Consider the following 25,496-nt stretch of genomic DNA (forward strand, 5'->3'; position numbering starts at 1 on the left):
CAACAATAACAAATGAGTTTAGCGCTCGCTTCTGTTGGCTGGGGCGGGCCCACAGATGGCGCCCACACACACTTGGCTAGTTAGCAGAGCAGGTGTCAAGTAGCAAAAGGTGTGTAAATACGCATACATCAGAGCAAACACTCAGCTGTGTGTGTGTGTGTGTGTGTGAGTGTTTGTAGCAAATCAGTTGGGAATGCAAAATTATAGCACACTTTCTGACATGTGTGAAGGCATGTAGGTGTGTGTGTGTGTGCTTAAGAAACTTAACACACACATCTCTCACTCTCTCTCTCCCTCCCTCTCTCACTCCCTTCCTCTCTTCTGTTCGCTGTGGTGTCCAAGCCCTTTTGATTGATTATTATGCTAAGTGTTTATGCATTTGATAGATGGAAATGGCTATATACCTATGTATATACCTATGCTCATATAGATACATATACATATACATATATACATACACGTTCTATATATAGCGTATGTGGGTCTTTCGTTGACTGCAATTAGCTGCTAATGAATCAGCTGAAACAAAATCAGATATCAAGTTGAGCTTGTGCCAATGCGTTAATCATGTTTGATTCCCATGGGGAAAACTGCTATAAAACTCAAGTGGAGAACAAAGGCAATAAATGAATGTAAGAATCGATTGTTTGTGTACATACATACATATGTACATAGAGATTTAAATACTAATATAGCTTTATAGAAGCTTAACTCAATCCATATAGCAATTCGAAATATTTAAAATGCTGTAGGAGGCGTACACTTGAAATTTGGAAGCTCTAGCTCTGAAGGTGTAGTAGATATAATTAAATAACTAGCTTTCGATAAGGTTTTTAATCGATAGTAAAATATCGACAGTAGTTATCGATTTTCAGAGATTACCTTGATATGCGCGTAATATACACGGACCTAGGAAAAAAAATTTCAAGTCTCTAGCTCTTATATCTTCTGAGATAGGCGCGTTCAAACATACGAACAGATGAACAGATAGGCGGACGGACGGAGGGACAGAGTCAAATCGACTCAGCTCGTCGCCCTGATCAAGAATATATATACTTTGTGGCGACTGCCACGCCCCCTTCAGCCTGCTACATACATTTCACAATGCCATTATACTCCGATTTCCCATTTTCAATGGATTCGGGGTATACAACAAAATTTGTATGCTTAATCAGGCTTAAAATTGTCAATCTAAATATGAAATTCGCTTTCTTAACTTTTGTTAATATATGTATATTATCATATATGAATATCATCATGGAATCAATATCAATTCCCCACAGACTTTAAGATTTTTGACTGGATTATGGTCAAGAAACGACACGAGGGCATTTGGCCCACTAACGGACAATCGTCAGCTGTGCCTTTCCAGCTAAATGTATTGCAATTACACTAATACGTTCAACTTTTTTTTTTCTTTCTTGTGAGCGATTCCTGGAACTGTCAGTCGGAACAGCTGCCAGCTATGGGTAGCACTTCAAGTGACTCAAGTGCTTAATCGAAAAGAATCGATAATTTGATTTTTTTTTTTTTGGCCATAATTACCTAAGGACTTTGGGCTTATCTCATGCTGAACTAGTTCGTCACACTAAATGCTCTTTGCATGCTTTATATGAACTAGTTCTTTGAGGACTTGTGCAAGTCTTGCAGCCTTTCTTTTGACAGTAAACAACATTGTGTTGCATTGTTGTTTATAGTTTTTTTTATTTTTTTCAGTTTGAGTATTTTTGCAGCGTTTATAATCGCGTGCAAAACGCGCTCGCGTTTTTTATTATTATTATTTTTTTTTTAGCAGCATTCACTTTGCATTTACCATAAAATGAAGTAGCTGTGGCTGTCGTTGTTGTTGTTGCCACGTCAGTTGGGGCAGGTCCCCCTCCCCCATCGACGCATTGTTTCTGGCTTCAATGGAGCAGCTAAGGAGCAGCCAAATTTCGAGCCATTGTGCATTGATGTGTGACCTATGAACTGACCCATCAAGCGCCCCCTCTTTAGCTTAAGCTATGCTCATGGTAACGTCTGCCCCTCCCCCCCCCCCCCCCCCCCTCAGTCGCACATTGCCCCCTCTCCTACGTTTGGGAGCTATGCTTTTGGTCATATCGCATCGTCTGCTTTTCTTTGTGCTGCGCATTCGAATGACCTGCTCAATGTGTTACGCCCACCGCCCACCACACTCGCACACACTCGCACACTACTTAATAATTCAATTCATAGGCCCAGTCACGGGCTGAGCGTCGCATTCGCAGTCGCAGTCACGAATACCAAATTTTCGTTCACATCCTGGGCTGAGGACACAGACTCCGGACAACGTTACGCCTCCGCCTCCACTGACGCCCCGCCCCCCTCCTAGAAGCGCGCAGCGATTGCTTGGCCATTTCACCTGAGTGCCGCAGCCAAGGCAGCAAACAGAGAAAGCGAACAGTAGAGAGGATGAAGAAGCAGAAGCAGAAGCAGAGGCAGAAGCAGAAGCAGAAGCAGAGAAATCCACTACAAGAATTGAGCAAAATATTTGTTGACTTTTATGTTGTTTTTTTTTATTTTTGGTTTTTCGCTTTTACTTTTATTTTTTTATTTTCATTTCTTTTTCTTTTTATTTTTCTTTTTATTTTTTGTATTTTTATTTCTGCTGTTTGCCTTCATTTGCATATAAAATTTTTATGTTGCGCCCGAAAGCGTTTATTTGCTTTGGCTTTGGCCAACAGACGAGCTGCAGCCGCTATCAGCGAGCGTCCTCAACAAGCGGCCCCAACTGCCGCACCACTGGCACCACCCGCACCACTCGCACCACTCGACTCGGACTTGCCACATTCATTTTGCGGTCATGTCTAATACAAATAAACGTGGCACACACACACACACTTACACACACACACACACACACACACTTAACACTTACACACTAGATAGTCATAGATGGAGCGTAGTTTGGGCCACGTTTGATGCGGGCCTGCGACTCCATTTTGTTGTTTTTGTTGTTGTTTTTTTTTCCTGTTGGCCCGGCTCATGTTTTATTTTGCGCACATTATGGCAAATCATTTCATTTGATGTGAACAGCACGAAACTAAACAAAAAACTCACAAAAAAGAGAGAGAGAGAGAAGGCACACACACATACAGTCACTCACACACACACAGACACATGTGCAACAAAATCAACACAAACAAATAAAATCGTTAATGTCGGTCGGCAAACAGATCCGAACTATGAGATCATTTGTATCGAGACGAATGTGGATTGAGGAATGGACGCAATGCAATGGGATAGGAGGATAGGAGCAGATCTAACGGGAAATCATAGAGATATATGTAGGCTAGGAATTACTCATGCTCTCTCGCTCACATCGCACTTCTCTGGCTCTAGCTCGATGCTTACTTACTTACTCTCCACGTCTCTCTCTCTGTATTTAACGCTCTCTCTCTTTCTCTCTCTCTTTACATATTTATCTCTCTCTGTCTCTGTTTAACTTGTATTCCAAGTCTCTCTAAATTGTTTAGTTTACTTTCGTTTTCATTCTCAATATATTTGGATAAAACTTTCTCATTCTAGCTATCTCTCTTTCTCTCATTACAAATAGAGCTTCTTTGTTTCTCACTCTCTCTCTCTCTCTATATATATCTCACTCTCTCTCACTCCCTGTATCTCACTCTCTCTCTCTCTTACACTTTTTACATCTTTATCTCTCTCTCTCCCTCAGAGGAACTAAGTTTCTCTAAATCTTTTATTTTACTCTCATTTGCATTCTCAATGTCTTTCGCTACATCTTTCTCATTCTAGCCCTCGCTCTCGCATTCCAACTCTTTCTTTCTCTCGTATTATATTTATAGAGCTTCTTTATTTCTTACCCTCTCTCACTTTCTCTCTCTCTCTCTGTATCTCACACTTTCTATTCCTCTCTCTCAATCTCCTTCAGTTAATTTTTTTTCTCTTTCTTGTTGTCTTTATCTGTCTCTTTCTTCCGCTATATCTCACTATCTGTCTCTGTCTACCACTTTATTACTCACTCACTCAGTCCCTACATATCTCTCTCTCTCTCTCTCTCTCTATCAGTATCTCTCTCTCCCTTTCAGTACATCTCTCTTATTCAGTATCTCTATCTCTCTCTGTCAGTATCTCTCTCTCTATTTCTCTTACATTTCTTTCTCTCCACTCTTGTCCTACTTTATTTTGCCCTTGCTCTCTTTGCTCTTGCTTTTCTCAATCAGCAACAACCGCTTAATACAATTTAAAGAGAATCGCATCGAAAGGCATTACTCACTAACGCAACAGAGCAAGACAAAAGCCATTTCTGTCTGCTCTGTGTCAATCCATCACAATTTTTTGTTTGTCCACTTCATCTCGTCGCATTCTTCAAGCCCTTCAAACACATTGCCCAAGCAAATAGTTATCAATGCCAAAGCTTTGATATTTTCTTATTATTTTATCTTAATGAATGCCAGACTCTGTCACTGCAGCTGCTCCTGCTGCTGCTGCTCCTGCTGCTGCTCCTGCTGCTCCTGCTGCTGCTGCTGTAATTAGTCACTGGCAAAGGCAGCGAACCGCCCGCCCGGGCGCGTGCAGTCCTCTAATTGGCTTATCAAAAAGTGTTGCATACTTTCTGGCGCCCACAGTTTGACGAGCGTAAGTTGGTGTGCGAGTGTGTGTGTGTGTGAGCCGCAAATCAAATTGCATGTGCACACAGCTTAACTAAGCCGCAACCAGCCACGCCCACCCGGCCAACAGCAGAGTCGCCGCGCCTAAGCCATCAAAAAAGCGGGAAATTTGGTTTTACAACGTAAAGCAAATTAAATTTTTTTTTCGTTGGCCAAAAATTGTTAAATGCTGCACACACACACACACACACTGACAGAACCACATACAAGCACATGCGCAAACACACACACACACACACGCACACACACTTGGGCATGTTAATTTAGTTATGCTTAAGTATTAAAAAGAGATTTTTGAGCTCATTGAGTCAAAAAAGTTTGGCGAGGCCACAGCTTAAAAACTTTTAACACACACACAGCTAAAGCAACTAAGCGAGCGAGCTAGATAGAGCGAGAGAGAGAGAGCGAGAGAGAGAGAGAGAGAGCTGATGAGAGTGTCTGACAGGCAGCTAGCGCCAAACTATTTGGGAAATTTGTTTTAAGTTTGATTAAAATTATAACAAGCAGCCAAGGAACTTAAAACACTTCGCTCTAGCTAAATATCTCCCACTATAGCTGTCTCACTCTCACTCTCCCCCCCCTCTCTCTCGCTCTTTGCTTGCCTTGTCTGCTGGCAAATTAGTTGGCCAAGTCTTTTGGCATTGAAATACGTAAAATTTGTCAGTTGTCAGACAGACGCTAACTGAGCCCAGCGTCCCACTATGTCAGCCATGCACACATGTAATCGCTCATTCATTCATTCATTCACTCACTCACTCACTCATTCATTCATTCATTCTTTTACACTTCTCTTATTTATACCTTCACTCTTTGTCGAGCGCTTGCGGTGCGGGCTAAGCTTGATTTTAAATCAATTTAAGCGTTTACAGACAGTTGAACCTTTTGTCCCCAACATTATCAAATACACACCAATACACACGCACACGCACACACACGCACACACACCCGCAGCATGTGCGCTCGTTTAGTTTTTGCTGTCGTAAAAACTGCTAAAATATATAAAATTTTCTATTTTGCTGCCACATAAACCGCAGATGTGCTTAATTTTGCTTAAATACTATAAAACTAGTAATCGATAATTATCGATTTTTTACTAGAATTGCCAAATTTAGCTTAAAAATTGAGCTAATTGTGTCTAAAACTATGACTCATAATATCGTTATAGCTAAATATGCCAAAACTTTAATACTGGCTAATATATTTTGTTTTATCGACTTATCGATTTTTATTTTGGTATAAGTTTAATTGTATCAAAAATCTGTTAACTCAAGTACAAATCAACAAGCGAGCTGTTAAAGAGATATAGAATTTGGAGCACGGAGAGTTTTGATATTTTATAGATTGATCGATATATATCGATATATATTAATTTGCAGTTTTAACTGTTTTTTTTTAGCAGGCGTTGCCTGTTACATTGCTGCAAATTAATTGTCTGAATATTGTAATGCTGACCTTCTACCGATATATATCGATATATGTATCGAGCAGTTGACAAATAGAAATCAAATAGAAATTCTCTTTCTACACTAAATTACGCTCCTGTCCCATAAATATCGATACGTATTTCTCACGTTCTCATCACTAAAATACAAATGTAACTAAAAACAAATAAAAAACAATTAAAATAAAAGTAAAAAAAATATATGTACATATATACATATATGAGCAATTTATGCAAACACTGAAATGTGCCATAAAATTATTATTTGAATTTTGCATCAATTCCTTGGCATTTATTTTTGGCTGCCTGCAAAGTGGGTCAACACATTTGCGTGCGGGGGTGTTTATGTGCGTGTGTGTGTGTAAAGGGGGGCGTATTTCATTTTATTTTAGTTTTCATTTTTTTCTGTATGTTTGTGTTGTTAGTTTGTGGCTTTTAGTAGTTGTTTATAAATTCATACACACTCGCAATTAGCAGAGGACTTTGTGATGTTTTGTTTCCCTTCCCTTTCTATTTTTATTTTTTTATTTTCGTTGTTATATACCCTGAACCCATTTAAAGTGGATATTTGGGGTATGTTTGTTTGGCTAACGTGCGTGGAACAGGTCGTGATTGAGCCAAAGGCGTCAGAGAAGCTTTAAGGTCACATATATAGGTGCTCGATCTATAATATTTAATTCAACTATCTATAAGGGAAAATATAGCCTTAGCTTATTCGATAATCCTAATATTCATACGAATTTCTGCAAAAAATATAGAAGACCTTGTAATTGCTATAATAGGAGTTAATTACGAGTGCAGGCTGAAGTCTGGAGGCATCTCTAGAGGATCTTTATCAAGCTATCCTAGCTTCAGTATAAATTTTAAAAATTTTTTCAAGCAAAACTCGAGACCTAAAAGAGTTAGAAGAGTAAAGCTAGACGTTATAGCTCTCATTAGGTATAAACAGTGGAAATATAAATCACTTTTTCAATGCCTTATAAAAGTCTATTAGATCAACTTCAAAATTTAAGCAAAAGGATCTCTCAAGCCTTAGAGACTTGTAACTAAACTACGCAAAACTTTATAAGTTCTTATGCCGTATGAAAAACTAATGAGTATCAATGAATACCAATGGTTGAATACCATACATCTTATCATCTATCAGCTTATCATCTATTTTAACATTAATTCTATAAACTTTTCCAACACAACTCGAGAACTATGAGCTATGAGCTAGTCTGGTATGGATAAGTAAATAATATATCCAGTGTTTTGTTGTCTGCCCGAAAACTTTTTTTTTTTTATAATAGTAAAAAATTGAAAACATATTCATTTACAAAGAACGCCATTGACAACGATAGCCGTAGACCCCCTTAAAAGCCCTTGTTGTGCTCGGCAATTTTCCAGCACGTCTTGGCCTCGAATGGACCTTTGATGCTGCACTCTTCCCGCGAGCAAACGCCAATCGTGTAAAATTCAATGCTCTGGCAATCGCGATAGAACAGAACCTTCATGCATTCGGCCAGAGTATTGAATGCTTCCTCATAATTGAACGGGCGGTGTAGCGGCTGGCGGTCACGTATTAGCGGCTCGACCAACTTGCGAGAAAATCCGGTGGTAATAACGTCACAGGTTACGGCCGTGCCCCATGAGTCAACATAGCCGAGATATGGTTGATCGTTCTCGATTCCGCCAATGACCAGATCAACGTCCAGTCTCTTCTTCCTGGTGCGACGGCTGTAGAGAGTGCGCGTCAGCCAGGTGTGCAATGATTTAGGGGACAAAATGTGCCCATCCTGATAGCAGAAATCCTCGATGACCTTATCATTGATCTGACGCAGCAGCGACTGTACATCAGGAAAGTCCCTGCCACCGCCGAGTATAGTATTCCTGTTGATCCTGATCAGGCGATCAACTTCCGGATAACGGCACGTATTGCAATAGACGACGAGCGTATCGGCCGCCAGCATAACGCCATCATCGAATTCCAACCCCACCACTGAGGTGGAAGGTGTGTAGGAGTCTGAGTGGTATCTAGACATTGAAAACAATTTTGCGACTCTCCAAGTACAATGTGCAGAAAAACTAGCCGAATAATTTTTAAAAATCTTGGAATTGATCTCGACTCGAAAGCATCTATATGTAGAATGAAAGTATTTCGTATTTTTTGTTTGTAATAGGCTCACGTTGACTGAAGCACTTTTATCATAGCACACTGAGAGCATTCACTTACTAAATATGAATTCATATGGCTATAGATTTGTATGGCTTGTAATTTCCTAGAGCTAAGTCGATTGGTAAAGAGCTAAGGATATCCATTTCCCTGTTACGCTATAAATTCGATCAATTTGATCTGTGTACGGCTATTGCGATCTTTTGTTGTTCTTTGGGCCTTATCCGTATCTATCTCATTATCTTACTATCTTACTATTGTACTATCTTACTATCTTACTATCTTACTATCTTACTATCTTACAATCTTACTATCTTACTATCTTACTATCTTACTATCTTACTATCTTACTCCTTACGATCGTTACTATCTTACTATCTTACTATCTTACTATCTTACTATCTTACTATCTTACTATCTTACTATCTTACTATCTTACTATCTTACTATCTTACTATCTTACCATCTTACTAATCTACTATCTTACTATCTTACTATCTTACTATCTTACTATCTTACTATCTTACTATCTTACTATCTTACTATCCTACTATCTTACTATCTTACCATCTATCTATCTATCTATTATCTCTCTATCTATTATCTCTCTATCTATCTATCTATCTATCTATCTATCTATCTATCTATCTGTCTATCTATCTATCTATCTATCTATCTATCTATCTATCTATCTATCTATCTATCTATCTATTTATCTATCTTTTTATCTATTATCCATCTATCATATATCTGTGCATTGCTCTATTCATCAACCTTGCTGTCCATCTGCTCATTTGTCTGTCTTTTCGATCCTCTATCCTTCTGTTCTGCTGTCTCTATGCGCATTGTTCTTCAAGATCTTAAGTTCTAGAAACTTGTGGCTTAAAATTTGTCCTGCTGATTTTTAAAGCCTCTTTCACATATTCGATAATATTCATCGATAACCGATATCAGTTATCGGAGCACGTTTCATGGGTTTTAATAGCTGAAGTCTTTCAATACGATTGTTAGTTGAGCTGTTTATATTCTTTAGATAAAGAGCATTACCAGCTTGGCCCCAATCTGAAAATCATATTCAAGGACTTCTGCAGAGGAATATATTTATTAAGAAGATATGCATGTAAATTCCTCGCCATCGCCTCACAGATTCCAGGATATTCACTCACCGAGCTCTGAACAGAATCCTGTTAACATGTGAGATATTTAGTGTAGACTATAAAAATATATATGTATATTTATATTTTTTGGGCTAACCAAGCTGCGCTGCTCATGTGTGTGTGTGTGTCTGTGTGTGTGTGTGTGTGTGTGCTGTAAAACAAAACCTTTACTAACTTCTGTCAACTTGCTTCACTATTCGCATAGCTCATATAAAGCGAGCAGCAACAGCTGCTATTGCTGTTGTTGTTGTTGTTGCTGAACCCTTTTGTTGTCAAATGTTGTTGCATTTTGCTGTGTGGCCACAAAATATGCTTTTGCACACATCAAATATGTTGAAAATGCTTATTGAAACTAGCGACAACGAGAGTAACTAAAAAACGACAAGGCAAGAGCGTTGCTCGACTGCGCAATGCTCGCTCAGCGGCAGCTGAATCGAGTGTGATATGATATCAGGCATGTGCCGTGCCCTGGATAAAAAGCTAGATAAGGCTAGATCTCTCTGTGAGGCAGCATCAATTTGCTAAGCATCTAAAACTATAAAAGTTCGAGTTGCCACGCCCCTTAAAATGTATTTGATATTCATGCTAGAGCCCATCCACTCGTAGCACATCGTGAACGGGCAGCAGAGGGCAGAGTTTTATGTTTATCATGCGACAAGCAAATTAATTTTGTTGCGGGGGCGTGACACTCAATTCATAACAACAACAACAACAACAAACAAAAACCAGAATGTTGACATGCATTATTATTACTATTGTTGTTGTTGTTGTTGTTGTTGTTATTTGTATTGCTGCGGCTGGCGCAGCAAAAATAATTAAAATCCAAATAAAATGTTAAGTGCAGAAAAAAAAAAACCAAAAAAACAACAGCAACAATTATGAACGCTTTAGCCGAACTACCGACTGCATAATACTCGCTCAGCTGTTGAATGTAACTCGGATGAACAGATGTATAGATGGTAGAATGGAAAAACTGACAATGGGATGGACGAACAGATGGAAAGAACGAGAGGAGCAGAGAGAGAGAGAGAGAGAGAGAGAGAGAGAGAAAGAGAGAGAGAGAGAGAGAGTGCATGAGAAAACTAAAGAGAAAGCGAAAGCAAAAGAGAAAACGAAAGAGAAATGGAAATCGAAATAGAAAGACGAGAGAGAAGAAAAAGAAAACGAGAGAGAGAGAGAGAGAGAAAGAAAGAGAGATAATGAGAAAGAGAAAGACAAAGGGAAACTAAAATCAAAATAGAGGGAGAAAAGGAAAAGTAATAACAAAAAGGAAAATAACGAGAAAAAGATAAAGACAGATAAAGAGAAAGAAAAAGACAAAGAAAAATAGAAATCAAAATAGAAATAAAATGAGAAAAGAAAAATAGAAATCAAAATAGAAATAGAAAGAGAAAAAGAAAAATAATAAGAAAAAGAAAAAGAAGAGGAAAGAAAGAGAAGAAGAAGAAGAGAGAGAAACGAAGGAAAAATAGACGTGTGAAGAGAAGGACAGATAGGGTGCACAGCAGATGGTGAGAAAAATGGACACACGGATGGATGGATAGACGGACGGATGGATAGAAGGAAACAAAAAACAGACAGATAGATGGAAGGAGAGATGTACGGAAGATCGGACGGCGGAACAGTGACGGACAGTGGGCCAATGGACAAACGATTAGACAGACATACAGAAAAGCTGATGAAAAGGCGGACTGACGGACTAATGTCTGGCAGAGGACGGACGGACAGCTATACAGACGGTTGCACCAATACACTCGATTCCCAACATGAGCGAACATAAAAGCGAAAAAATAAAAAAAAAAAAAATGTATGTAAATAAATAACAATAAATACAAAGAAAAATAATAAAATAAAAAAAAAGTGGAGAAAAAAATGCCAACGCATTTAAGCAAATAAATATTTTTTCAATTAGTTGCATGCTGGGCGTGGCAGTGCCCAAATGCCGAATGCCTGATGCTGTAATAAGCAGCAACAGTGGCAGCAGGAGCAGCAGCAGCAGGAGCAGCAGCAGCAGCAGGAGCAGCAGCAGCAGCAGGAGCAGCAGGAGCAGCAGCAGCAGCAGCAGGAGCAGTGGCAGTAGCAGCAGCAACTATAACAACCGGAAATGCGCCATTGTTAACGGCTCGCCGCCTTCAGCTGGCGTCCATTTGGTGCTGTCGCATAAGCGCGCTTAATATTTTACATGGCTATGGCAATAAAAACTCTATTATTATAAATATTTAACAATTGTGACAATTGTTGTTGGTACGCGACACGCTTAACGCTCATTGTCCTTGTTATCCAAGCCAACAGCCGTTATTCCGGCACGAACTCAGACCCGAGCACCGAGCACCGAGAACCGGGAGCCAAGCCCCCAGCCCCAAGCCCCAAGCTCAGGCCCAGAACGCGTGCACAGCAGCTGCAATTTTCACGCTGCACGCTCGTTGCGTTTTAAACGAGTTAATGTGACACTGCACAACACTGCCACACACACACACACACACACGCGAGCACAGGCACAGCTGGCAGTTTTTAGTTACCTTGCTGCAGACTCGATTACATTTTCAACAACAAACCATAAACGTTGCCCCGTGGCAGCTAACGTAAATTAGATATGTGCCACTTGCAAAGTGGCATGGCTCTTAGCCAGTGTTGGTTAACGGGTACAAAACTATTTGGCTCTATGCCGCTCGTAGGCGTAATGGAAAGGCCAGCACAGTTAACTCGAGCAATTAATTAGAAAAATACTGAAAAACTTCAGACGTTAGCCAACACTGTTAAGTGTTGTGAGTCTAGTCCTAAGATCATGCGCTCTTCTACTTTGAGAGAGTGAACATATGTTAGCTGTCATGTAAATCCAAATGTAAATATATCAGTTTGTAACCTTACCCAACACTGTTGGCTTTCATTTATAAGGAATTTCGAAAGCTCTACTTGGAGACATATTTGATTCGCTTTCATTCCCATCAATTCGAGTCATATAAAGCTCTGCTTTATATAACTTCTAGCCAAGTTTGCGTCGTTGCTCAATACTGTTAGCTGCTCTTTGACCTTGCTTAACACTGTTTGAATCTTAAGCTCTATGTTTTCTTGATTTTCAATTAATACGAAGACTTTCCATTTCTCTCTCTTTCTTAAAAACGTGCTGCATTGAGTGCTGCCATATCAGCTGCATCTAACAAGTGGCAGCACCGTTTTGGCTAAATGGCAACGCGCGTAATTATACGTTTAAGCCGTATCGGCCATTTCATAAATGGCTTAAAGCCATTTGCTGTGCAGCAATTGAATGTGAAATGCGGCGCGATTTTAGCTTTGATTTTCATTGTGAATAGCTAACTCTCCCTCACTCTCTCCCTCTCTCCCTCGACCTCTGTGCTCTGAGCACATGAAATGCGTAGCGATGCGCCGAAATTGAATTTAATGCGTTCGCATTAATTCCACAGGCGGCCGCACGCCAATTGCCACGCCCCCAAAAAAGGAAAACGTGAAAATCTGGCTGCAGGACAACAACAGCTAGTGCGCAGCCATGGCATGCATTATGCAAAACGACGGCTGATTATTTTCGGGCGGCTCATCAGTGTCGAATGCAATTTTAGCGATTGGCGAGTCGAGTGTGGCATGTGGCAAGTGACAAGTGGCAAGTGGCAAGCGTCGACTTGATGCCGCAGCCAAATATTTGGCCAGACCGTGCTGCCATATGATTAATATGCATGGTGACGGTGACACGAGCACGAGAAGGGGACGGCAGCGGCAGGGGCGGGGGCAGCGACAGGGGCAGGGGCAGAGGCAGGGGCAGCAACGCATCAAATTGAAAACCCCATAAAACACTCAATTTATTTAAATTGCATGTGATTGACAATCGAACACCGCCCACTGCTCGCATTGTAACAATAACGAATTTCGCTGTCTCAGCTGCTGCTGCTGCTTCATCTTCGTCGTCTTCTTCTTCGTCTGATTCTTTTTGTTGCTGTATTTTTACTGTCTGGGCGAAGGCTTTGGCGGGGTGGGCCAGGGGCGGCAGCTGCTGATTAGCCAACCAGGACACGTAACGCGTGGCAAAGCAAAAGGCGACAACAATAAAAAAAATTGAATATGAATGAGAGAGAATCAAAGGCAAAGATCAAGGGGCTAAATGAAGTCGCACTTGCGCATACTCTACACAATAATTATAGACGATAATGTTAATGCTAATGCTAATGTTAATGACAATGACAATGACAATGACAATGACAATGACAATGACAATGACAATGACAATGACAATGACAATGACAATGACAATGACAATGACAATGACAATGACAATGACAATGACAATGACAATGACAATGACAATGACAATGACAATGACAATGACAATGACAATGACAATGACAATGACAATGACAATGACAATGACAATGACAATGACAATGACAATGACAATGACAATGACAATGACAATGACAATGACAATGACAATGACAATGACAATGACAATGACAATGACAATGACAATGACAATGACAATGACAATGACAATGACAATGACAATGACAATGACAATGACAATGACAATGACAATGACAATGACAATGACAATGACAATGACAATAAAAGTTTTCCAAATGCATTTATGTCCGATTACTTGGCAAAACTCCAGACTAAGTCAATGTGACCTACCGCAGACGCTCGTCCATGGGGGCGGGTAGTGGCAAATGGGCGTATTGGCGGAAGCATCATACGCCCAGTTCCTCTGATGCGCTCGCATTTGTCATAAACATAACTCAGCAATTGCCCACGCCCCAATGCGCCCACGTACGCCCATCAATTGTCGTTTTTATCAGCGTTCCATGTCGCGTTCGTAATTTTTTGGCGTCTGAGTGCGCCGCGCGTGGTATGAGAGAAGCGCCAAGCGGAAAGCGGGAAGCGAGAAGCGACTAGCGAATAGCAAAGGAGCCCTTGCATCGACGGCCAGCGCGGCGCACACACCATTTTCAGTATTTCGTATTATTGACGCGCGTCGCCTGCTGCCGTCGCTGCTTAGTCAGCGTAACGCCGCGTCGCGTCGCAGCTGACGTCGCGCTGTTGCCGTTGGCAGCGCCGCATTAAAATTTTAAAATGCGTGCGCCATTTTTTTTTTTATTTGTACTTTTATTTTGTATTTTTTTTCTTTATTTTTTTATTTTTATTTTCCTTTTCTTTTTTTTTTTTTTTTGTTTTTGTTGCGTTCATTTTGCGCTCTGCTTGCCTTTTACGCTGCCGGCGGCGCTGCGCGACGCTCTGCCCGCTGCTTACGTTACGTATTACGCCTTCGCATTGTTGTTGCTGTTACTTTCATTGCCGTTGTTGGCGCAACAATTGCCAGCCGAATGGCCGGCAAAGCGCAAACACAGAAACAAACGCACGCACACACACACACTCAAACAGAAGAGAGAGAGCACAGTGCGAAGCCTTCAACTTAAAGCTTTAAAATATTTACCGTACAATCGCAAGCTTCCGTGGGCAATTAAAGCACTTCGCTAACGCTGTTGTTGGGCAGCGTCAGAAGAGTGATGAAGAGCGGAGAGAGTGGGTGATTGGGAGAGCGGCAGAGCGAGAGCGTAGAAGGAAAGAAGGAAAGAGCAAGGCGTTTGCTGCGCTGACTGCAAAGCTTCAAGTTAAATACCAAATGCTCAACACTCTTGCTTGTTTGCACTGCTTGGTGTGAGTGCGTGAGCATGTGTGCGTGCGTGTATGTGCGTATGCTTGTTCGTGTGGGCGCATAAGTAAAAGCCAAACGAATCCAACTTCAAAGCTTTGACAGTTTTGTTTTTGTTTCATTTGCTGTATTCTTAACATTTATAAGCCCAACACACACAACAGATCAGACAGTTAACATATGTATGTACATATATTTATATACACATATACATCTATATATATATATATGTATATGCATATGTATGCTCATACAGCCCTGTACAGAGGACTGACAGCGACTGTCAAAAGCAGATAATACTTTGTCGAACCTTTTTTTTGCCGGCTTCTTCCATGGAAATATTATTAATAATCTAAAACCAAAATAGAGGGGGTAGAATAAAACAGAGACGTGCAAGTTTATGTCTATATTTTTTTTGCTTTATCTATAAATATTTTCCTAGCTTAAGCAATAATAAATAAATAAATATTTGGGCAAAGGAATAGCTGAAATTTATATATCATTTTCCGATCTTTCATAAATTTTGTCGAGCGAAAATATTTTTTAATTTTATTCAATCAAGAAAAACATGCCTAAAAGAATTTCCAACTGAACAGCTTTAAAAACATTTTCCAGGTCTAGTAAAGCAATCCTCAAACGTTTTGTAAGTCGAGAAAAACACCCTGAAAATAATGTTTAAGTCTTGGAAAATTTTCTTTTAAAACATATTCAGAGTCGGGCAAAACTTCCTCGAAATGTTTTTCATTTGCTAACTTTGGGCAATATACTTAAAACATTTTCTAACTCGATTCTTAGTATTTCCCCAAACTTTTTCAACATTTTTTTGCTCATTGGCGAAAGTGAAGTGAAAGCAGTTCGATCCGCCCACTGGGGGCGTGCCATTTCGGGAAATGCATTTTGCGATATCTCAGGAACTGAGAAAGCATTTGAGTTATAAATGAGTATTCTGCAGTTGGTAATGCCCGACTGCAACGTTTTTGCTTGGCTTGCACATTTCTTTAACTTTCCGCAAAATTTCCATGCACTTTTCACATCAAGTGCTGTCACACCTAGGCAATATCTCATAGCATTTAAGTAGAAATTAAAAGTATATGAATTTGAGTTCATAAATAGTTTATTTCCAATTCGGCAAACCACAATTGCAACTTGTTCACTGGGCAAAGGAAAAGAAAAAAAAAGAAAATAGGCCGAAAAAATAAATGAATATTTCATTTATCTTTATTTGTCTTTGATTCGTTTTCTTTGTTGTCTTTCAGATAAATAATGAACATGGATTTTGTTGCTTATTTTGTTAGAGTAAATAAAATAGTTCTAATCCATTCATGGGCCATTCACTTGCAATGTTTTATTGCTTTCTTTTCTCTTTGCTAAACTGTCAACTGCACAAAATTGAGCGAGCATGAAAATTTCATTGCCTGCTTTTAGGCTCGGCCTCTGCCAGTTGCAAAGCGAATAATGCACGCACACAGGCAGACAGACGTACACATACATATAGAGATTTCATAGCAGGTTTTTAGCCACGCTACACTACACATAGAGAGACAGAGACAGAGCGAGAGCGAGAGTGAGAGGGGCGAAGGGTGGGGCAGATAGAGAGAAAGAGGCATGCACAACAGAGCCCTTAAAGGTTTGATAAAAGCCAGCAAGGAAGCCAAGCAACACATAAACACACATACACAGAGAGAGTCACACACACACACACTCACACACATACATGGACACACACACACACTCACACTCACTCACACACAATGCACAATTTTGCATGCAAACAAACAGCAAAGAGCTAACCGGAGCTATTGCCCCATTGCCCATTCCGTTCCATTCCGTTTCGTTCCGTTCCGTTCCGTGCCGTGCCGAGCGCTGCCAACGGAGGCGCATAAATTTGTCGAGCAATCCAAAAAGCATGTGCCAGCCGCCTGGCTACTTTTGTTGCCCCTCGAGAGGACAGAGAGACAAAGAGATAGAGAGAGAGAGACAAAGCGAGACAGAGCGAGAGAGCGAGAGCGTGTGTGCATAAGTGTGAGATAGCCGGAGCATGTTGCTCTATTTGTCAGCTCGTGAAACAATCATAACTTCCTCTGCCGCTTGGCTACTTTTTTGGCAGTGCCCGCCGCCTCCTCCTGCTCCTGCTGCTGCTGTTGTTCCTGTTGCTGCTGCCCTCGAACACGCATCTAACACATTGAGCAACGTATTGCGTGCTGCATACATTTGTTAGGCTATTTGGGCATGCCCACACACACATACACCAACACACACACACACACATACACACACACACACACATTCAGAAGCATCTTCAGTGCGTTCAGCTGCAGTTGTGTGAAAAATTCATTGAATCCAACGAGCTAACACAGCCAGCCACAGCGAGGGCCTAGATAGCTACTGCCAGCAGCAGCAACAACAAACATTTTGACTTTTACACACACACACACACACATACACACATAGCCATGCCATGTTCCATTCGCTTTTGGCTGGCATCTGCTGGCAGCTCGTGCGTGCCTTGTGCATTACTTTGGCTGCTGAAATATTGCGTATACGCAACGTATTTGCGTGCCTGGCCAGAATTGTCCGGGCGACAACGGGACAGCCGCAGCGACAACAAAACTAACGACTCCGGCACGCCGCCGCCTTATCAGCCATGAATGTACGCAGCGAGTGAAGGGTGGGGGGGGTGAAGAAGAGAGAAGAGAGCTTCTAGCATAGTACCACAAACAATTTTGATTTCCTTCCCATGGTCTCAATTATTAATGAGCCACAGATACATAAAATTACTGCGCTAGCTAGCTCTGGACAGTGCTACTAGTGTGTGTGTGTGTGTGTGTGTGTGTGGGGTGGGGGGAGGTACGCTAAGTTAATGCTAGCAGCAGCCAAAGCACAGATGTCTAAAGTGTATTCAGCACGCGAGCGCACACAAAATAAATAGCCTCGAATTCCATCAAAAGAAAAACATGTTTTCTTGGTCAAGGCAAATTATAAACAAAACAAAAGTGAAGAAGAAGAAATTGAAATGTTGATAAGGCCAGGAATGTGCTGCCCACATAAAGCAAGCTGCATTGAATGTCTTTAAGTGTTATGGAATACATAAAAAATGAGCTTTTCAATTAGATATTTCTTTCTAATCAAGCTGAGAGGCATTGTAATTCTAGCCCCAAGCAATGTAAGTAAGAAGAAAAAGGAAAAAGAGAAAAGAGAGAGAGAGAGTGAGAGAGAGAGACAGAGTGAGTGAGAGAGAGAGGCTTGATAAATACGTTTTTATTGGAATTGTTGTAAAATGGATTTAGATTTATGGGAAGATATATGTACATATAGATATAGATATTGGAAGTCTACATTTTAGAATATGGGGGCACCCAAGTAATTTTATTTTTCCTTATGTTATATACATATATATTTTTTTTGTTTTGTTTTTGTTTTTATTTTTTTTTAATTTTTTTTTTTTTTTTTTTTTTTTTTTTTTTTTTTGTACTATTTTCATTTTCAATTTATATTATTGATTTACTTATCTCTATATTATTTTGTATTAACAACAATATTATTATATTATTTATTATACTTTTGCAGTCATATATAATATCTATGTAGCTATTTTTATTTAATATTCCTTATTTATTATATACCCTATTTATTTTAGATTACTTTTTTATGTTATATAAATTTTATTTATTATTTTCAAAAACTATATTTTATGCAATCCTTTTTTTTATTATATTAAATCTATTTTATTTATTTTTTTAAACTGTTTTTATACCGCATTTTATTTATTTATTTTTTATATATTTATTATTATTATATATTTATTATTGTTTATTATTCATTTATTTTTTATATTTATATTTTTTATTTTTTATTCCTTTTTTATATTACTATTTTGATTAAATTTATTTAATTTTATTGTGTTGTTTTTTTTTTATATATACAATATATTTTCATTTATATTTTATTTTTATATATTTATTTTTATTTTTAAAAATTATCATGTATTTTTTTACTGTATTTTGTACCATATATTTTCATGTTTTTATATTTTTAAAAATTATTTTAAAACGATTTTTAATTATTTTTTTTTTTTTTATTAAGTTTTTATATTAATTCTTTTAGTATATTATTTAAATGAATGAATCTATATCTCAAATAGAGCATATCTATGCATGGCAATACCTCTAGTTAGTCTATTAGGCAATCAATCAGTCATGATTTCATTAGCATTGTAATTAACTGCAACAAAAACAAAATAATTATACACATATTTATATATCTAAAAATAAAACGGTATCAAATGTCTGCATAAAAACAAATAAAAACTCATTTAACAGCAGCGGCAATTGAGCTCGACGTGTTGCAGCAACAATTGAATATAATTGGTCAATCAGTCAGTCAATGAATCAATCACAAAACAGCTTAATGCAACATGATCAAAATGTGAGAGGATAAAAATAAAAAATATAAAAATAATAAATAAATAAATAAAAATAAACATATTTATTTGCTTCGATATGCACAAAGCGCCGACTAAATAAATATAAATCAACAAAATGTTTTTCATGATACGCTGGACTAACGGACGTATCGGACGGACGGACGGACGGACAGACGGATCGGACGGACGCTGTCTATTAGGAAAATGGCGCTTAAATGCGCGCATCAAAATTAATAATTCATTTTCGCTAGCGAAAAGTTTGCGCCGTTGGCCAACGGCCGTTTGCTTTGGCATTTATATTCATCACAAATATATTTCATTGGCTGCTTCGCTGATAGGCGACGTGACATAATTAGCTGGGCGTGGCTCACTGGGCGTATAATATTAATTTCCACTTAAATGAAAAATTATGCTCAATTTCAGTCAAATTTATGGCGAGCCCCGAAATTTTCTTATTTTCTCATTGCCTTATGTTCTCTTCTCCTTTATTTATTTATTTTTTTGTTTTTTTTTTTTTTTGTGTTTTTTCTGCACATAAATCTCGAAGCGCTAATAATAATAACAATAATAATCAGCCGCCCGAATGGCTAAGGGCGGCGACAAACATTTACGATATTAGCCCAAATGTGGGTGGGGCGCGGGGGTTTGCTGAAGTGTGTGCTGGCGTGGGCGTGGCAAAGGTAGGCAAGCCAGAGGCCTGTGTGGCCGTGTAATGCACGGCTATCGCTAGGCGATTAAAATTTCGTTATTAATTACATGAGCAGAGCCGAGTAATAATTCAAGCATCTCTCCGTCTCTCTCCCCCTCCCTCTCTCTCCCTCTCACTCGCTGTGTGTGCGAGCTGTTAATGTGCTGGGGATTAGTGCATTTAGAAATGCATTTAAATCACTTACACGACAGCAGAAGCGATTCGAAATTGTGATATGAATAGCAAATGTAGATTAAATTTGAGCAAAATGCATTCGTTTGAATAAATCTGGCAACTCCTATATGCGTATATGGCTAAATGTTGTATCTAATTACCGTTAACTGCATATTGACTATGATTTATGTTGGCTGAGCACTTATACATATATACATATATATATATATATATATATATATATATATATACATAATATATATATAGTATTCGCGCATGCAGATGAATCGCATTCATTTTATATTCACGCTCGACGCCTGCTTCATTGAATGCGAGCGCGGGGCATCGATGCGGCCGTCAGTTGCATTCATTATGCAGCTACATTTTGGCAATCGTTTGTTTTCGTTGCATTCGCAAAGCCCAGAGACAAAAATGGGCAATGCATCAGCAGCAAAGGCGGCGAGACCGAAGCTCAGCCACAGCGAGAAATTGGTCAAAACAGATTCAGCTATATTTATCACTCTATATATTTATCACACTTCCTCGTTCTTTCTCTTTGTCTTTCTCTCTCTGTCCCGCTCTTTCTGGCTCAACACTTCCCTATTTCTTTTGAGCTCGAGAGAAACTCCCCCTCTCTCTATCATGCCCATATCTCTCTGTCTTAGTGTCTCTTCCACTGTTCTCTCTCTCTCTCACTCTCTCTGTCTCTCCATCTCTCCATCTCTCTCTCTCTCTCCTTCTTTCTCTCTCTCTCTCTCTCTCTGTCTCTCCATCTCTCTCTCCCTCTCTCTCTCCTTCTCTCTCTCTCACTCTCTCTCTCTCTCAAACTATGCTGCCCACATCTGCCTCATTGTGGGCCTCTACCTTATTATGTCTCTCCATTCCTCCGTTTCTCTCTCTCTATCTCTCTCCCTCTCTCTTTCTCGCTCTCTCTCTCTCTCTCTCTGTCCACCTCTACCTGTCTCCCTCTCTACCTTTACCACTCTTTCTAACCCACTGCCTTTATCTCTCTTTTTCCTCTCACACCCTGTTTATCTTTCTCTAGCTCTCTATACCTCTCTCTCTAGGCCCATTTGCAGTACTATATATATATCTCTCTCTCTCGCACTCACTCTTCCTTTCTCTTTCTCCCTCAGCCTTTCTCGCTGCCTCTGCCTGACTTTCTCTAAATTTATTTCTCTGACTATCTACATATATATTTGTTTTCATATATTTTTTCTTTCTCTCTATCTCTCTTTCTCTATTCCTATCTCCTTCGCTCCCTTCCCCCTCCCCCACTCCCAGCCCCCTTAAATTATTGCAAACACTGCAATATATGTTGATCATATTCAGCTTATTATCCTATTTTAAGCCCCTTCCCGCCCCAACGTCCCCCAGTGCCCCCATCGATTGGCCAGCAAATATACAGCAATTTGCTGCAACGTGTATTATGTAATTGGAATTGTGCAAATCATTTCACACTTTACACAGTCTCACTCGCCTTCTGCCTCCCCCCCTCCCTCTTGCTCGATGCAATGCTTTGCTTTAACTGTGCATTTCGCTTGCCATAATTTCTATCAGCAATACAACAACAGCAACAACAACAACAACAACAGCAGCAAACAGCATAAATGCCGCTGGCTTTGCACTTTTTGCATTATTTTGATTACTTTCGTAGTACCACCAGATACCCTGTTTTTAATGAGCGAGAAAGCGAGTTGAATGAGTTCATTCTCCCGTTAAGCTTTCAGTCACAGCTTAACGGGACAAGGCTGAAATTTAACCAAAGAAATGTCTCTCTCTAATCTATGTCTCTCTTTCTAAATCTTCTAACTCTCTCTCACTCGCTCCATTACTTCACTCTCTATCTCTATCTCTATCTCTATCTCTATCTCTATCTCTATCTCTATCTCTATCTCTATCTCTATCTCTATCTCTATCTCTATCTCTATCTCTATCTCTATCTCTATCTCTATCTCTATCTCTATCTCTATCTATCTCTATCTCTATCTCTATCTCTATCTCTATCTCTATCTCTATCTCTATCTCTATCTCTATCTCTATCTATCTCTATCCTATCTCTATCTCTATCTCTATCTCTATCTCTATCTCTATCTCTAATCTCTATCTCTATCTCTATCTCTATCTCTATCTCTATCTCTATCTCTATCTCTATCTCTATCTCTATCTCTATCTCTATCTCTATCTCTATCTCTATCTCTATCTCTATCTCTATCTCTATCTCTATCTCTATCTATCTCTATCTCTATCTCTATCTCTATCTCTATCTCTATCTCTGTCTCTATCTCTATCTCTATCTCTATCTCTATCTCTATCCCTATCTCTATCTCTATCTCTATCTCTATCTCTATCCCTATCTCTATCTCTATCTCTATCTCTATCTCTATCTCTATCTCTATCTCTATCTCTATCTCTATCTCTATCTCTATCTATCTATCTCTATCTCTATATATCTACCTCTATCTCTATCTCTTTCTCCTCCTATGTGCCTCTCTTTGTTTCTCTATCACAATTTCTCTCTCCCATTCTCTGTGTTCCTACATTTCTTTCTCTTTTTCTCGCATTTCTCCCATTTTCCATACGGATTCTAGGGTATCTAACAACCGACATTTGCCCGTTTCCTGGCATTCATGTTTTTCATATTTATTTTCATTTTCAGTTTGTGTTTTCACTATTGACAACGCCAATTGAGCTACAATTTTCCGTCTTTTTTTTTTCACTACATTTCAGATTTTTTTCTGCTTTGTTAATTTATGGTATGTTTTTGTTTTTGCTATAATTGTTGGATTGTCAATTGCGTTAGCTGTTATTTGAAATTTAGTCGACTGACTCAGTTTTAGTCAACTAAAAAACACCGTTACTTTCATAAATATTGATGTTAATTGACGATTTTATTTCTCTTTCTCATTGCAGGTGAGTTTTGAACGGAAGAGCTCCAACGGTGTGTTAGATATAGAGATATACTATACATTATATGGATATATATACTATCTATAGATGACCCATGACTCTCTGAGGTATTTGCAATGGTTATAGATAATAATAATAATTTATGGTAAAGTTTGTTTTCCATAGTCAACTATATAGCAGAGATCTATTTGTAGAAAAGAAAAAACTATCGAGAATTTTGAATTTTATTGGACTACAAGCTAAAACTATTTTTTTTTTCGATAATCGGAAAGTGTCGCACCCTGCTTATGGACTCGAAGGAGGAGTCTGAGGCTTGTGCGGGCTTTCTAATGGCAAATCATATCTATTATTATACGAGTCAAGTGCAGTGTGAGTGGAATTTTAATTAAAGTGCCACGCCCAGCTGAAGGCAGTAGCTAATAGAAGGCGAGCATAGAATGCGAACCGAGCAGGAGACGGCGCGCGGTGGCGGCGGAGTAGGAGGAGCTTAAGGCGGATGACTGTCAAATCGCAATGAGAGTAAAAAAAAAAATAAGAATAAAGAAAATTCCATTCCGAGTCATCAGCTTGGCATATATTTTGTTGCACATTGCTTAAGTTGCAGGTTGTGTGTGTGTGTGTGTGTGTGTGGCACGGCCTTTCAAGAACCCTCCACTCACAATGCTTGGACCATATTTTTATTTAAGTTTCTTCTTTTTTTTTGCTACGGAAATGTGGGTGAGTGTCGGGGAGTGCGGGCACTTTCTGGTTTAATGCTTTCCTAATTGAAAGTTGCGAAAATTCCAGGTGAAAATGCGAAAACTGTGCGCAGCAAACCACAAATAATAATAAGAAGAAGAGTAAGAAGAAGCCGAAGGAGCGAAAGCAAAAACAAATCAGACCAAAGCAGCAGCAGCAGCGGCAGCAGCAGGAGAAGCAACAGCAGAAGCATTCACAGCCTATGCCATTCCGTTCTATTGAGTGGAAAAATGCCAAGGCAAAGCAGAAAGCAAAAACAAGAAAAAAACGCAAGCAACAGCAGCAACAACAACAACAACAAGTGCAGCGAATGTACACATGGTGTAATGCTCTTGCTCGCTCACTCTCGCCTGTGCTCACGCTTGCAGGCGTGCGCTAGGACCTACGTGTGTGTGTGTGAGCAAACCAATGACATGCATAGAGGAAGCACAAGTTAAAGAAGAAGAAGAAGCAGCAGCAGCAGCAAAAGCAAAACTACGGCATTTTGTGTTCGTTTGCCTTTGCCTTTGTCCCGTTAGCTCTGCCCAGAGTGCGGCTTATCTTCACCAAATGCAGGTCAGCTTGCATGGCAGCGGCAGAGACGGCAGCAGAGGCGTAGGCAGAAGCAGAGCTTTAGAGAGTGGTAAAGGCAGAGGCAGAGGCAGAGGCAGCGATAGTAGCAGAGGCAAAGGCATAGATAGTTGAAGAGGTAAAGACAAAAGCAAAGGGGGAAGCAATGGCAGAGGCAGAGGCAAAAGCAGAGGCAGCATAGGCAAAGGAAGAGGGTAAGGCAGAGGCAGCGGCAGCGGCAGCGGCAAAAGCAGAGGCAGAGGCAGAGATAGTTGAAGAGGTAAAGACAGAAGCAAAGTCAAACGCAAAGACAAAGGCAAAGGCGCAGGCCAGAGAGAGAGGCAAAGGCAAAGGCAAAGGCTAAAGCAAAGTCAAAGACAAAAGCAAAGGCAGAAGCAGCGGCCAGAGATAGAAGCAAAGGCATGGACAGAGAAGCGCAGAGGCCGATACAGAGAATGTGGCAGGTGCTTAGTACAGTTTTTGTTTTTGTATTTGTTTTTTTTTTGTTTTCGGTCTGTCCGTGTGTCTGTTGTTCAGCTTGTTCTCGCTCAAGGTTAAGTACGAATTAGCCTGGGCATTTAATTAAGTGGGCGTGCGACTTTTGGGCGGGTAAAACACCAGGCTCTCGCCTGCGCTCTCACACTCTGCCCCCCTCTCCCTCTTGCACACACACACTCTGTCTCGCTCCAGCATATTGTATTGTGCATAACCCACTCACGCTCAGGCAGCCAGGCAGCGCCAGCTGAGCGATAATAATCGAACTGTGCTGCATAGCAAAACTGTGGCAGCAACTAAATCGAAATTGATTGCGGCAAATGACCCCAAAAAATACACCACGCACAGAGAGAGAGAGCGAGAGAGAGAGAGAGAGAGAGAGAGGGAGAGAGAGAGAGAGGGAGTGTGGTATAGAGACATGCATAGTTTTCTTGGCCATTTTGTTGGCTCTGCGGTTT

General features: G+C 39.8%; 1 protein-coding gene across 1 annotated transcript in view; it reads left to right on the forward strand.

Annotated features, from left to right (window-relative positions):
- kirre (kin of irre) overlaps window positions 1-25,496 on the forward strand; it is a 64,756-nt gene that overhangs the window by 8,395 nt on the left and 30,865 nt on the right. The window lies entirely within an intron of this gene.

The sequence above is a fragment of the Drosophila navojoa genome, chromosome X (genome assembly GCF_054131105.1).
Source record: "Drosophila navojoa isolate 15081-1374.11 chromosome X, UAZ_NAV_1.0, whole genome shotgun sequence".
NCBI classification, from domain to species: Eukaryota; Metazoa; Arthropoda; class Insecta; order Diptera; family Drosophilidae; genus Drosophila; species Drosophila navojoa.